This window comes from Loxodonta africana, chromosome 1 (assembly GCF_030014295.1).
Source record: "Loxodonta africana isolate mLoxAfr1 chromosome 1, mLoxAfr1.hap2, whole genome shotgun sequence".
NCBI lineage: Eukaryota > Metazoa > Chordata > Mammalia > Proboscidea > Elephantidae > Loxodonta > Loxodonta africana.
Window position 1 is genome coordinate 46305126 of NC_087342.1, and position 14456 is coordinate 46319581.

At 44.9% G+C, this 14456-nt stretch overlaps 1 protein-coding gene across 1 annotated transcript in view; it reads right to left on the reverse strand.

Moving 5' to 3' along the window:
- The window catches only part of F13A1 (coagulation factor XIII A chain), a 235395-nt gene that overhangs the window by 17896 nt on the left and 203043 nt on the right, over positions 1 to 14456 (reverse strand). The gene's annotated exons all lie outside the window — the stretch shown is intronic.

Consider the following 14456-nt stretch of genomic DNA (forward strand, 5'->3'; position numbering starts at 1 on the left):
TGAAAGCCCCTGAGTGAGGGACCTCATCCTGAAGGGCTGTGGAGATGGGGTAGGGAAAGGGTGTGACCAGAGCTTGCCATGGAGTCACGGAGATCAACAGAGAGGTCAGGAAAGAGAAATGTGCTTGGCTGAAGATCTTGAGAGGGGAAATGTTTCTCAATGCTGAGTTTTTATTGAATAGAATTTTCTCCATTCTTGGCATGGCTGCAACTTATGTACTACACAGCATGGCCACCAAAGAACCATTTGTTGAATGAATTAATAAGTGAATGAATGAATGAGTGACTAAACAAAGGGTAAATACTGGAATGTTCTTTTAGCCAACAGAACAAATAATAAGGAACAAATGAATGCTAATAAAAAACCTTGGAAACAGTCAATTGTTCTCATCAAAGTTAAAAAAAAAAAACCACAGTTGTAATTTTTGATTGCATATATGTAGAGTGGTTGTATTTCCTCCTACTGAAATTGTCCCTAGTTTATATATGACGGATTAGTTCTATCAGTGTTTGATGATGCCCTGCAGAGGATGCAGGGCTTTTCCCGCATGATGGTACTAAAGGGTGCGCCTGATTTCAGCTGTGAGGACACCTGAGCTGTTTTAGAGTGGCACTTGCAGGGGCTAGTTCTTCCCCAGATACTGAATGAAAGTCACCTGAGTACCATATGAATCCCTCCCCTGTCTCCCCACAGCCTTACACCAGGCTCTTCAGACAGGCCTCCCTCTGATGAAGGTTCCGCAAAGAACCATGCGTACTCTCAACATGTGCTGATCACGTTCGAGAGATACTGCAACACCAGGCCAGGGTCACGTTTGACTGAGGTCAGAGGGCCGGACACTGCCCGAAGCACGTCTCAGGTTGTGACTGCTGGATTCCCAGGCAGAGATGGGACTAGAGAGGGAGGGAGCGGATATCTATTTGTAACTGCTGGATCCTGGGGAGTCCCTGGGTGGTATAAACAGTTAAAGTGCTCAGCTGCTAACTGAACAGTTGGAGGTTTGAGTCCACCCAGTGGTGCCTCAAAAGAAAGGCCTGCCATCTACTTCCCAAAGTCAGCCATCGAAAACTCCATGGAGCAGAATTCTACTCTAACACACACGGGGTTGCCATGAGTCAGAGTTGACTTGACTGCAACAGGTCTTTTACCAGGTCCTGGGACTAGGCCAAGCATTTTTACATACGTTATTACAGATGTTTGTTCTTACAACTTTGTGTTTTATGTATTATTGTAATTATTTCATAGTTAGAGTAGTATTACAATCATTAGTATTATCTACTTTGCCAAGAGGACACTGAAGCTCAGAGAGAAAGAGAATGTGTCGTGCATGTGGGTGTGCACGCATGCGCCAGAAAGCAAAAGGACAGGAGAAGAGAAAAGTCGTAAGTAGGCATGAGTGGCAGAAGCTAATAGTAAGAGTTGGCCTTTACTGAGTACTTACTATGGTAAGAGCACCGTGCTAAGCTCTTTGTGTGGGTTGCTTCAATTATCCCTCCCAGCAACCCAATGAGGTCAGTACCATTATTGGCCCCATTTTACATATGAGGTGGTGAAGTAATTAGCCCAAGGCATCTCAGGTAGGATTGTGGACTTGGGTGGTCTGACTCCAGCATCTCTAAGCCACTGTGCTATTTCGCCTAACAAAAGGGGCTGTGTGCACACCTCTGGTTTCCTTGCCTGCATGAAAACCAAAAAACCAAAAACATTGCATAGCGACCCTGTAGGACAGAATGGAACTACCCCACAGGGTTTCCAAGGAGCAGCTGGTGGATTTGAACTGCTGATATTTTGGTTAGCAGCTGTAGCTCTTAACCATTGTGCCACCAGGGCTCCCTTGCTTGCACGAGGGCATGAAAGCTATAAAACCTTCACTGCTAACCGTGAATGAGAGAAACCCACCAGAACTCTGTTTCTGCATTTAGGGCTACGGGTTCCAGACAAACCAGTCCCTAGTTTGAATTCCCTCTGTTGCCCCAATCCTCTCAAAAAACAGCTGTTCATAAGAAATTTGCTGAAAGATCTTTCCTAACTTAAAGCATCTTATAACAATCAACACACAGGAAGGCAGAGGAAAATTCTATGTCTGGTTTTAATAAAATATACTTTCCTTATCAAAATATTTTGATAGCATGGCAAAGGAGATGTGTGCTCATTAAAGTTTAATGAGTCGTCTCTCCCTGCCATTTTCCATAAGAAGATTACACACTGTGACTCATGCCTGGTGGGTGCCAGGAATAGTTAAATGGGTGCACAGTGTAACTCAATCCCAATCTTTATTGGCACAGAGATGAATGAAATCCCAGACTGGATCCATTAGGATACACAAACAGGTAGCCACCAACCTAAATGCTTTGGTTGACAATGAGTTTTTCACTGTTTCCATGGTGGTAACCAAGACTTGGACTTAGACAAATGGGCCAGTTTTATTGTAGGTTGACCTACATTTGCTCTGAAACGGAGCTAGGTAAGATCAGCAGGAAACCGGTTGCCAGGCAACTCCAGTGGGAAGTGGCACCCTGTCCCAAGGCTGAGCCGGGGGCTCCCAGAAGAAGATAGTGCCCTGGGCAAAGGTTGTGAAGAGAAGGGAGAAAGTAAAGAGGTTCCAACTTTTGGCAGGGCCAGTTGACAATAATATTACATTCATGCTCTAAAATTTAGACTGAAGCTTTTTCATCCACAGAGTCGATTACAAAGCTCTCATCCTAAAATTTTAGGCTTCCCTCAAAATGGCCCCAAGCTGCCTTTCTAGGCTCATCTTTAAAAGGCCAGTTGCCCTTGAGTTGGCTCTCAATCTTCCAAAGGGTTTTCAATGCTGATCTTTTGCAAGTAGATCACCAGGCCTTACTTCCAAGGTGACTCTGGGTGGACTCGAACCTCCAACCTTTCAGTTAGAAGCCAGATGCATTTACTATTTGTACCCCCTAGGGACTCTGGATCATCCATTAAGCCACTGAATCCTCATAACAACCCTATGAAGCGGGTATTAACATTATTTTTATTTTGTTGTTGTTGTTAGGTGCTGTCGAGTTGGTTCCGACTCATAGCGACCCAATGTACAACAGAAAGATATACTCCCGGTAGTTTACCATCATCACAATTGTTATTCTTGAGTCCATTGTTGCAGCCACTGTGTCAATCCATCTTGTTGAAGGTCTTCCTCTTTTTTGATGACCCTCTACTTCATCAAGTACGATATCCTTCTCTAGGGACTGGTCCGAAGTATGTGAGATGTAGTCTCACCATCCTTGCTTCTAAGGAGCATTCTGGTTGTACTTTTTCTAAGACAGATTTGTTTGTTCTTTTGGAGGTCCACGGTATATTAAATATTCTTCACAAACACCACAGTTCAAAGGTGTCAATTCTTCTTCAGTCTTTCTTATCCATTGTCTAGTTTTCACGTACATATGAGACGATTAAAAACACCATTGTTGGGTCAGGTATGCCTTAGTCCTTGTGATGGTTAAGATTGTGTGTCAACTTGGCTCGGCCATGGTTCTCAGTGTTTATGTGTAATTACTCCCATGATGGGATCTGCTGTGAGTAGCCAATCAGTTATCCTTGGACCCCCGTCGCGGGTGGCTGGGTGACCTGAGTGAAGCTACCAGTCCTTACGCCCCTGATGTGGGTAGGTGAGGGCCCTGTTTAATAGGCAAAGCAGTGTCAAACATCTAACACCCACCTCCTCACCACACAGCTGAAACAGTTGCAGTTTGCCAATAAGGGCCTATTCTCCTGAAATAGGCCCACGCAGGTCCATGCAGGGGGGAAAGGCATTCAAAGTCCATGGACAGTTAATGCCGCGACAGGAGCAGCTTCTGTCCTGAGCTCCCCAGGTTAGTGGAGTTGGCAGATTGTCTTTTCCCCAATTGTGAATTTATTCCTTCTCTAAGGCTGGGAGAATGGCTTAGAGCACACAACAGGACCTATCTCAGGCCCAGGGAAGCTGACAGCCACTGAAGCTGGCTTGGGGGCTGAGGGTGCAGTAAAATATACGCAAGTACTTAGCTTTTGCTGAGAGTGCAGTTCTTCTCTGGTTCTAGAGGTGTGAGTAGGCTGTGCCGCTGGCTCTTTCTCCCTGAGGAAACTGCAGCCAAACAGTCCCACCAGCCTACCACAGTCTGAGGGTTCCCAGTGATTTAGGTCCGGCAACTCCTCTCCGCTTCCGAATCGTCTCTCCCTCCTCCTGCCACTCAGTCCATTTTCTAACTTTGCCTTTGATGTTCAGGGCTCTTAAACTAAAAACCAAACCCACTGCCTTCGAGTTGATTCTGACTCATAGCGACCCTATAGGACAGAGTAGAACTGTCCTGTAGTGTTTCCAAGGAGTGTCTGGCAGATTCAAACTGCCGGCCTTTTGGTTAGTAGCTGTACCACTTAACCACTACGCCACCAGGGTTTCCTCAGGGCTCCTAGCCTGTCATAAATATAATCGTTTCACTTGTTTTTTCAGATCTTTGTTGTAAGAGGGTTCACCGGAAGCATCTGACTACTCTGCCATCTTAGCCCCGCTTCCCCATAAGCCATTCCTTTGATATAAATCTCTCTCTATATACATTTATACACTTTACTGGTTTTACTTCTCTAGAGAACTCAGCCTAAAACATTTGGTACCAAGAGTAGCTCTAGAGAAACAACACTGTAAAAATAAGTTTTCTAAACTGTTTCTCAAGTCTGGCTAGTCTTAAAGGTATTGATGACTCTGCTTCCAGCAGTAAAAAGGACACTGCTAATCCATGGCATGAGGTGGCAATACAAATACAAAAATATCACCACCAATAGATCAAGTATTGGTGAAAGGCGAGGCTCTGGGTGAACACATGTGTGATATATTTCTACAGTTTTGTCAGCATGAGAAGTATAAGAAAGCTGGTTGTTGTTCCTACTTTGGCTAGACAAACTGGTGAAAGAGATGCACTCATGTCTTCAGAGTCAAAGCTCAAGTGCTGCATAAATAATCTCAAAGTTTCCACTCGTGCTTTGAAAGAAAGCCTTATTACTTGTAGTAACGGAGCTGAAATTGCCGAAAATCAAACCCAGAGTCTTATTGTAAGATGGCTGAATTACAATTCTGGCTCAATTGCCAAGTTAAAGTAAGGGCATTGATTGGGAAGAAATGGGATCCTGAAACTTGTGATGGGGACATATGGGCAGATAATCAAGAAGCTGGAGACACTGAGCCCCTAAATTCTGTTGAATTACTCCTGCCAATAGAACCACTCCCATCCGAAAAGGTTACTTCATGTTTGCTAAACTACCCTGACCAGAAAAACCATTAGCCTCTCCACTCCCATCTAATGAGATTGGCCCTAGCCTAGCTGCCTATAAAGAGCCCTTGCCTGAGTCATTGCCTGGGGCATGGCCTGGGGCAGATGCTTTACAAGATGATGCTGAATGTCCTCAAAAGAATTCTACACTACCAATTCTGACTTCAAGACCTAACTCCCAGGGAGCCCTAAAAGGTGAAGTTCAAAATGTGACCCAGGAGGAGGTACACTACACTCTAAAAGAACTGCTTGACTTCTAATCTGTACAAACAGAAACCTGGGGAATATGTGTGGGAATGGCGATTAAGGGCATGGGATAATGGTGCAAGGAATATAAAGATAGATCAGTCTGATTTTATTGATATGAGTCCACTAAGCACAGATTCTTTATTCAGTGTTTCAGCTTGAGAAATTAGGAAAGGATCTAACAGTTTATTTGGCTGGGTTGCTGAAGCATGTATTACTCAGTGGCCTACACTAAATCAAGTTGAAAAGTACCAGACCTGCCTTGGTATACTATAGAAGAAGGTATCCAAAGGCTTAGGGAAATTGGCATGCTAGAGTGGATTTAACAGGTTAGACCCACAGACCCACACATTGAGTGCCCAGAGGACACACCTTTTACCATAACTGTGAGGAACAAATTTGTGAAGGGAGCTCCAGTATTCTTGAAGACTGCTGTGATTGCTATTTTATGTAAATCAGATTTGACAGTGGGAACTGCCCTAACTGAATTAAGACACCTAACTACAACGGGGCTGATTGGACCCTGTGGTGGTAGGGGCCAAGCGGCGGCATTCAATCAACAAAGACAAGGTGGGTGTGGTTACAGTAATGGACAGCAAAGTCAAAGCAGTAATCAGAATAGTCTGACTTGTATGGGCTTATGGCCTTGGCTACTTAGTCATGGTGTTCCCAGGAGTGAAATAGATAAGAAATCTACTATTTAATTGATCTGTACAAATGGATGAATTCTAGGTCAGGTGAACAGCAGTCTAATTCGAATTGCCAGAATAGACAGTCACAGTCTCTCGATCCATTCCCAGATTTGAGCAAGTTTACAGACCCACAATTCCTTGAATGAAGGGGAGGCCAGGTCCCCTTGAGGAAGGACTCCAACACACTGCTAAAATTTATTACTGTTAATCTCTCTCCCATCCTTCCCCAAAGGGATGTAGGGCCTTTTACAAGAGTTACTGCTCACTGGGGAAAAGGAAATAATCAGGCTTTTTGGGGATTACTGGATACTGGCTTTGAACTGACACTAATTCCAGGAGAACCAAAACATCACTGTGGCCCACCAGTCTGAGCAGGGGCATATGGAGGTCAGGTTATTAATGGAGTCATGGCTCATGTCTGTCTCATAGTGGGTCCAACTGGTCTCTGAGCCCATCCTGTAGTGATTTCCCCAGTTCCAGAATGCATAATTGGAATAGATACACTCAGCAACTGGCAGAACCTCCACACTGGATCCCTGACAAATAGGGTAAGGGCTATTATGGTAGGAAAAGCCAAGTGGAAGACATTAGAACTGCCCCTACCTAGGAAAACAGTAAACCAAAAGCAATACCGAATTCCTGGAGGGATTCAAGAGATTACTGTCACCACCAAGGACTTGAAGGATGCAGGGGTGGTGATTCCCACGACATCTCCATTCAACTTGCCTATTTGGCCTGTGCAGAAGACAGATGGATCCTGGTGAATGACAGTAGATTATCAAAAACTTAACCAGGTGGTAACTCCAATTGCAGGTGCTGTTTCAGATGTAGTTTTATTGCTTGAGCAAATTATTATATCTCCTGGTACCTGGTATGCAAGTAATGATCTGGCTAATGCTTTTTCTCCATACCTGTTTCGAAGGTCCATTGGAAGCAGTTTGTCTTAGCTGGCAAGGCCAGCAATACTCCTTCACTTGCCTACCTCAGAGCTACCTCGAGGTAGCCCTATGTCATAATTTAGTGTGCAGGGACCTTGATCACCTTTCCCTTCCACAAGACATTACACTGGTCCATTACATTGATGATATTATGCTGATTGGACCTAGTAAGAAAGAAGTGTCAATGACTCTGGACTTTTTAGTAAAACATTTGTGTGTTACAGGGTGGAAAATTAATCCCATAAAAATTCAGGCACCTTCCACCTCAGTTTCCACCTCAGTGAAATTTCTAGGGGTTCAGTGGTGGGGGGGCATGTCGAGATATTCCTTCTAAAGTGAAGGATAAGTTATTGCATCTGGCTACTCTCACAGCTAAAAAGGAGGCACAATGCTTAGTGGGGCCCTTTGGATTCTAGTGAGGCAACATATTCCTCATTTGGGTGTGTTACTTGGGCCTATTTATCAAGTGACTCGAAAAGCTGCTAGTTTTGAGCAGGGCCTAGAACAAAAGAAGGCCCTGCAACAGGTTCAGGCTGCTGTGCAAGCCACTCTGCTACTTGGACCATATGATCCAGTGGATCCAATGGTGCTTGAAGTGTCAGTGGCAGATAGAAATGCGGTTTAGCGATTTTGTCAGGCCCCTATTGGTGAATTACAGATCAGACACTTAGAATTTTGGAGCAAAGTCCTGCCATCTGCTGCAGATAACTACTTTCCTTTTGAGAAACAGCTTTTGCATTGTTACTGGGTCTTAGTAAAGAATGAATGCTTAACCACGGGACACCAAGTCACCATGCGGCCTGAGCTGCCCATCGTGATCTGGGTGTTGTCTGACCCACAGAGCCATAAAGTTGGATGTGCACAGCAGCAGTCCATCATTAACTAGAAGTGGTATATATGAGATCGGGCCCAAGCAGAACCTGAAGACACAAGTAAATTGCATGAGGAAGTGGCCCAAATGCCCAGGGCCTCCACTCCTGTCACATTTCCTTCCATCTCCCAGTCTGTACCTATGGTCTTGTGGGGAGTTCCTTATTATCAGTTGACTGAAGAAGAGAAAACTCATGCCTGGTTTATAGATGGTTCTGTGCGATATGCAGGCATTACTTGAAAGTGGACAGCAGCAGCATTACTTGAAAGTGGACAGCAGCAGTACTACATCCCCTTTCTGGTAACTCCCTGAAGGAGAGTGGTGAAGAGGAATCCTCCCAATGAGTGGAACTTGGAGCAGTGCAGCTCATTGTTTACTTTGGTTGGAAGGAGAAATGGCCAGATGTACAACTGTATACTGATTCATGGGCTGCAGCCAATGGTTTGGCTGGATGATGAAGGACTTGGGAAGAACATGATTAGAAAATTGGAGACAAGGTTTTATGGGGAAGAGGTATGTGGATAGAATTCTCTGAATGGGCCAAAGAAGCGAAGATATTTGCATCCGATGTGAATGCTCACCAAAGGGTAACCTCAGCAGAGGATGATTTTAACAATCAAGTGGACAGGATGACACATTCTGTAGAAAACAGTCATCATCTTTTCCCAGCTACTTTCATCGTTGCTCAATGGACTCATGAACAAAGTGGCCATGGTGGCAGGGATGGGGGTTATGCATGGGCCCAGCAACATTGGACTTCCACTCACCAAGGCTGACTTGGCTACAGCCACTGCTGAGTGCCCAGTCTGCCAGCAGCAGAGACCAACACTGAGTTTCCAATGTGGTACCATCCTGAGAGGTGATCAGTCAGCAACCTGGTGGCAAATTGATTACATTGGACCACTTCCATCATGGAAACGGCAGTGCTTTGTCCTTACTGGAACAGACACTTACTCTTGATATGGATTTGCCTTCCCTGCATGTAATGCTTCTGCCAAAACTACCATCTGTGAACCTACACAATGCCTCATCCACCATCATGGTATACCACACAGCATTACCTCAGATCAAGGGACTCGCTTCACAGCAAATGAAGTGTGGCAGTGGGCCAATGCTCATGGAATTCACTGGTCTTACCATGGTCCCCATTATCCTGAAGGAGCTGGCTTGATAGAACAATGGAATGGCCTTCTAAAGACACAATTATGGCACCAGCTAGGTGGTAATATTTTGCAGGGTTGGGGCAATGTTCTCCAGGAGGCTGTATATAATCTAAACCAGCATCCAATATATGATGCTGTTTCTCCCATAGCCAAGATTCATGGATCCAGGAATCAAGGGGTGGAAACGTGAGTGGCACCACTCACTATTAGCCCTAGTGACCCACTCGCAAGATTTTTGCTTCCTGTCCCTGTGACCTTATGCTCTGCATGTCTAGAGGTCTTACTTTTAAAGGGAGGAATGCTCCCACCTGGGGAGACATGACCGATTCCATTGAACTGGAAGCTAATAATGCCACATGGCCACTTTGGGCTTCTTATGCCCCTGGATCAACAATGAAGGGAGTTACCATACAGGCTGGTGTGATTGATCCTGATTACCAAGAAGAAATTGCATTGATATTACACAATGGAGGTAAAGAAGAGTATGTCTGGAATGCAGGAGACCCCTTAGGACATCTCTTAGTACCACCATGTCTTGCGATTAAAGTCAGTGGCAAACTACAGCAACCCAATTCAGACATGATTACTAAGGGCCTAGACCCTTCAGGAATGAAGGTTTGAGTCACCCCACTAGGCAAAGAACCACAACCAGCTAAGGTGCTTGCTGAGGGCAAGGAGAATACTGAATGGGTGGTAGAAGAAGGTAGTTCGTATTACTAGTTACAACCATGTGATCAGTTGCAGAAATGAGGAATGTAATTGTTATGAGTATTTCCGCTTTGTATGTGTGCGTCAAATATTTTTGTTTTCTTCACCTATGAAATATAAGATGTAAATGGGGCTAGGGCATTTTTAGTTGTACGAGTGTTAGTTGTATCATGTAAGGCACAAGTATGACTTTATAATTGTCTTTATTCAGAGATTACGTATGGTTTAAAGAGATGCATACATGCACCAAGTTGACAAGGGGTGGACAGTGATGGTTAAGATTGTGTGTCAACTTGTCTGGGCCATGATCCTCAGTGTTTGTATATAATCACTCCCATGATGGGATCTGTTGTGAGTAACCAATCAGTTGAAAGGGAGTTTCCTTGGACGTGTGGCCTGCAAATATTCTGGCTTTTTGCTCACTCTGGATCCTGTGGCTGCCTCCTGTTTGTCTGACCTCTGGTTCTTGGAATTGGAGCTATCAGCTTATCTGCCGATCTCGGGATTCGCAGCGTTTGAACAGAGCCCTGCTCTCCGACCTGCGGATCTTGGGTTCACCAGCCCCTGCAGCTATGTGAATCAGGAGAAGCCTCGAGGTCTTGCCTGCCATTCTTGTGATTTGCAATATTCACAGCCTGTGAGCAAGTGCCCTGCTTTCCAACCTGCTGATCTTGGGTTCGCCAGCCCCAGAAGCTATGTGAATTGGGAAAAGCCTCTATCCTAACCCACGGGCTTGGGACATTCCATCCTCTACAATCACAGGAGCCGTTTCTTTGATATAAATCTCTCTATATATTTATACACTTTACTGGTTTTGCTTCTCTAGAGAACCCAGCCTAAGAAAGTCCTCAAGGTAACATCTTTTCAACACTTTAAAGAGGTCTTTTGCAGCAGATTTGCCAAAACAGTGCCTCTTTTGATTTCTGGACTGCTGCTTCCATGGGTGTTCATTGTGGATAGAAGTAAAATGAAATCCTTGACAACTTCAAACTTTTCTCCATTTATCATGATGTTGCTTATTGGTCCAGTTGTGAAGATTTTTGTTTTCTTTATGTTGAGGTGTAATCCATACTGAAGGCTGTGGTCTTTGATCTTCATCAGTAAATGCCTCAAGTCCTCTTCACTTTCAGCAAGCAAGGCTGTTGTCGTCTGCGTAACACAGGTTGTTAATGAGTCTTCCTCTAATCCTGATGCTCCATTCTTCTTCATATATAGTCCAGTTTCTCAGATTATTTGTTCAGCATACAGACTGAATAAGTATGGTGAAAGGACACAACCCTGACACACACCTTTCCTGACTTTAAACCACGCAGTATCTCCTCATTCTGTTTGAACAACTGCCTCTTTGTCTAAGCACAGATTCATCATGAACACAATGAAGTGTTCTGGAATCCTATTCTTCACAATGTTATCCACAATTTTTTATGATCCACAGAGTCAAATGCCTTCACATAATCAATAAAACACAGGTAAACATACTTATGGTATTCTCTGCTTTCAGCCAAGATCCCTCTGACATCAACAATGATATGCCTTGTTCCATGTCCTCTACTGAATTTGGCTTGAATTTCTGACAGCTGCATGCTGATGTACTGCTGCAAGTGTTTTTGAATGGTCTTCAGCAAAATTTTACTTGTGTTTAATAGTAATGATATTGTTCGATAATTTCCGCATTCAACTGGATCACCTTTCTTTGGAATGGGCACAGATATGGATCTCTTCCAGTCAGTTGGTTAGGTAGCTGTCTTTCAAATTTCTTGGTATAGACAAGTGAGCGCTTTGAGCACTGCATCTGTTTGTTGAAACATCTCAGTTGGTGTTCTGTCAATTCCTGGAGCCTTGTTTTTTGCCAATGCCTTCAGGGCAGCTTAGACTTCTTCCTTCAGTACCATCAGTTCTTGATCATATGCTACCTGCTGAAATGGTTGAACATGAGCCATTTCTTTTTGGTATACTGACTGTGTATTCCTTCCATCTTCTTTGGGTGTTTCCTGCATCAATACCCACCTTACAGGATGATAATGAAAATTAAATAAGAAAATACAAGGGAAGTGTTCAATATACTGCTCAGTAAATCAGAGCTGCTTTCAGCATTATCATCATGCATGCGCTTGTCTCATTCTTCCTCTTGAATAGAAACCAAGGGAAGGGGAGGTTCCTATCCTCCTGTTTTTTTTTTTGTCTCTCACTTTGTTTCACCCTGTGCCCGGCACCTTCATGGATAATAGCCCTAGGAGGTGCAGTCAGCTGTGGGTCTGTCTCGGGCTCAAAGAGATTGAAGGAGGGGTTCTAGAATTTTCCTAGAATATGGGGATATGTCCTAGATAACTCTGAGCCCTTGCGGTTTTGCAGTTTTACTACAATGAGTATCCCTCCTCTCCCCTCCCCTGCCCTGGGGCTTCCCTCTCCCTATGTCACTCAGGGTGGACACTCACAACTGTAGGCATGGCTCTGTATTTCATAACTCTAGTCCATAAGCAGATATCCAGGTCCCCACTCCATGAGCCAGAGTTTCCAGAATCAGGGCCTTTCACAGCTCAGTGACACCTGGGTGGCTTTTAGGATATGAGGTACTCAGTCCAGACATATCTCTTCCCAGGGTCAGATTTAGTTTGTCCTTGGAGCTATTAGATTTCCTGAGGGATGATTTATGTAAAGATGCCTTGTCCCTTTCCTGAGCTAATCCATCACTGCCCAGGACCAGAATATGTGTCTCATGTTTGAATCCCAGCCAAATGGCCCTACCAGCCCCTCCTCTAGGTACACTTTCTCCACAACAGCATCCCCAGTACCTCTGTCCAAATAAAAACAAAACAAAACAAAGCGACTCTTTTAAAAGTACAGATCACGCTCTCCCCTGCTAACCCCCAGGTTAGTCAACTTGTCGGATAAGGTATTTTGATTCTGCTCCTGGGGAGTGAAAGTGCTCTTTAAATAAGCCCAGAAGATGACTAACAAATAATCATTCAAATTAATAATGCCTAAAAGATGAAAGTTATTAGTTTCCTTTATACATACAGTTTATTATCAGCGGTACAATTAAATTCTGTGTTAGGCTGTGGTTTGAGCGCTTCATAGCTTGAAGAGGCTCTCTCCTGAGACCTTGGCAGGGACAAGCTGCTGGTTCATTTACAGGGAAAGCACGTGGGCCTGGCCCCTGGTGGGATTGGTCCCAGGGCTGAGTTCACTGTGAGCCCTGCTCCTGTGGGCTGAGGGAGGCACGGAGGAGGGCTGACACCTGTCTCGGGAGCCTGCCGTGATGAGCAGCCTTCCCACTCACGGATGGCTGGTCCTGGAGGTGGTCTATGGTGCCATATGGTATTGAATGCATGTCCTCTTGGGCTTTACTGAGCCTCTGGGGATCCCAGCACCCACTCTCATTCTTATCTTGTCTCTCAAGGCCTCTCGTGTACAGTGTGTGACGGGTCTGCCTGTGGGTGGTTCTGGGGCCAGAGAACCAGACACCAGGTGGTGCAGGCTTTTCTGGAGATGGAGCACCTGGCACTCTGTTCCTCAACAGGCACAAGTGTTTGAGTTTGGCCAAGCCTTGCCGAGGGCCTGCATGCGTGGCTGTCTTACAGGACCGTCCACATAGGACCAGACCACGTAGAGCAGTGAGAAAGCTGGCTCAGCCTGACTCACAGCAGCCTGCGGGACCTGGACAAGCTTGCAGAGCCTCTCTGCTCTTTAGTTGTCTCATCTGTAAAGTGCAGATACTAGTACTGCCTACCTCGTAGGGCTGCTGTGTATTGAAAATGGAATGATGATGGATATGAGGTGCTTTGACAACAGTGCCTGGAACCTAGTAAGAATGCAATGAAAGCGGCCATTTTGAATGCTTCATTCATAGCTACTACCTTTACAAATGACTCACAGCAAAGGTCCTTTAAGAAACGAGACACCCCCACCCTAGGGCCATTTAAAATATGACACATTTGATACAATTTTGACTTATCTACCTCCTTTCAGAAACACTCCTTAGAGGACCTGTGCTAACCACTCCCAGCCACTTCAAGAAAAATGTTCTCCAGAGTCGAGGAGCAGTCTCTAACCACACGGTGCCACACCCCAAAGTCCCTGCTGGAGGCTGGGTGAGTAGTGTCTCAGGCACGTGGCCACAGACACTGCCAGAAGCTACAGCTGTGCTCCTGAGAAACAGGAGTAGACCGGCCACCATATTCATCCTCCATTCCTGCCCACCCATAACTCTCCTCTGCCAAGTCCCTTGAGCCCTTTGGCAGAGTTTTCTCGTGGTCCCTGGCGAGGCAATGTTAAATCTACTAGCCAAACTATTCCACAAAACTGTTGGCAAAACTGCAGTATAAGAAGTCAGAAAAGTGGTTATCTTGGTGACGAGTGGGTGGGAGAGGGTCTGTTGACTGGAAAACACAAGAAAAAAATTTCTGGGATGTTGAAAATCCTCTATATCTTATTCTACTGGTGGTTACAAGGGTGCATACATATGTAAAAAGTCACCATCCTCAAGCTGTATATTTCAATTTGTGCATTTTACTGCATACGGATTATACCCCAATTAACAATATTTCTAGCCAAAATGCATTCAGGAGATTATC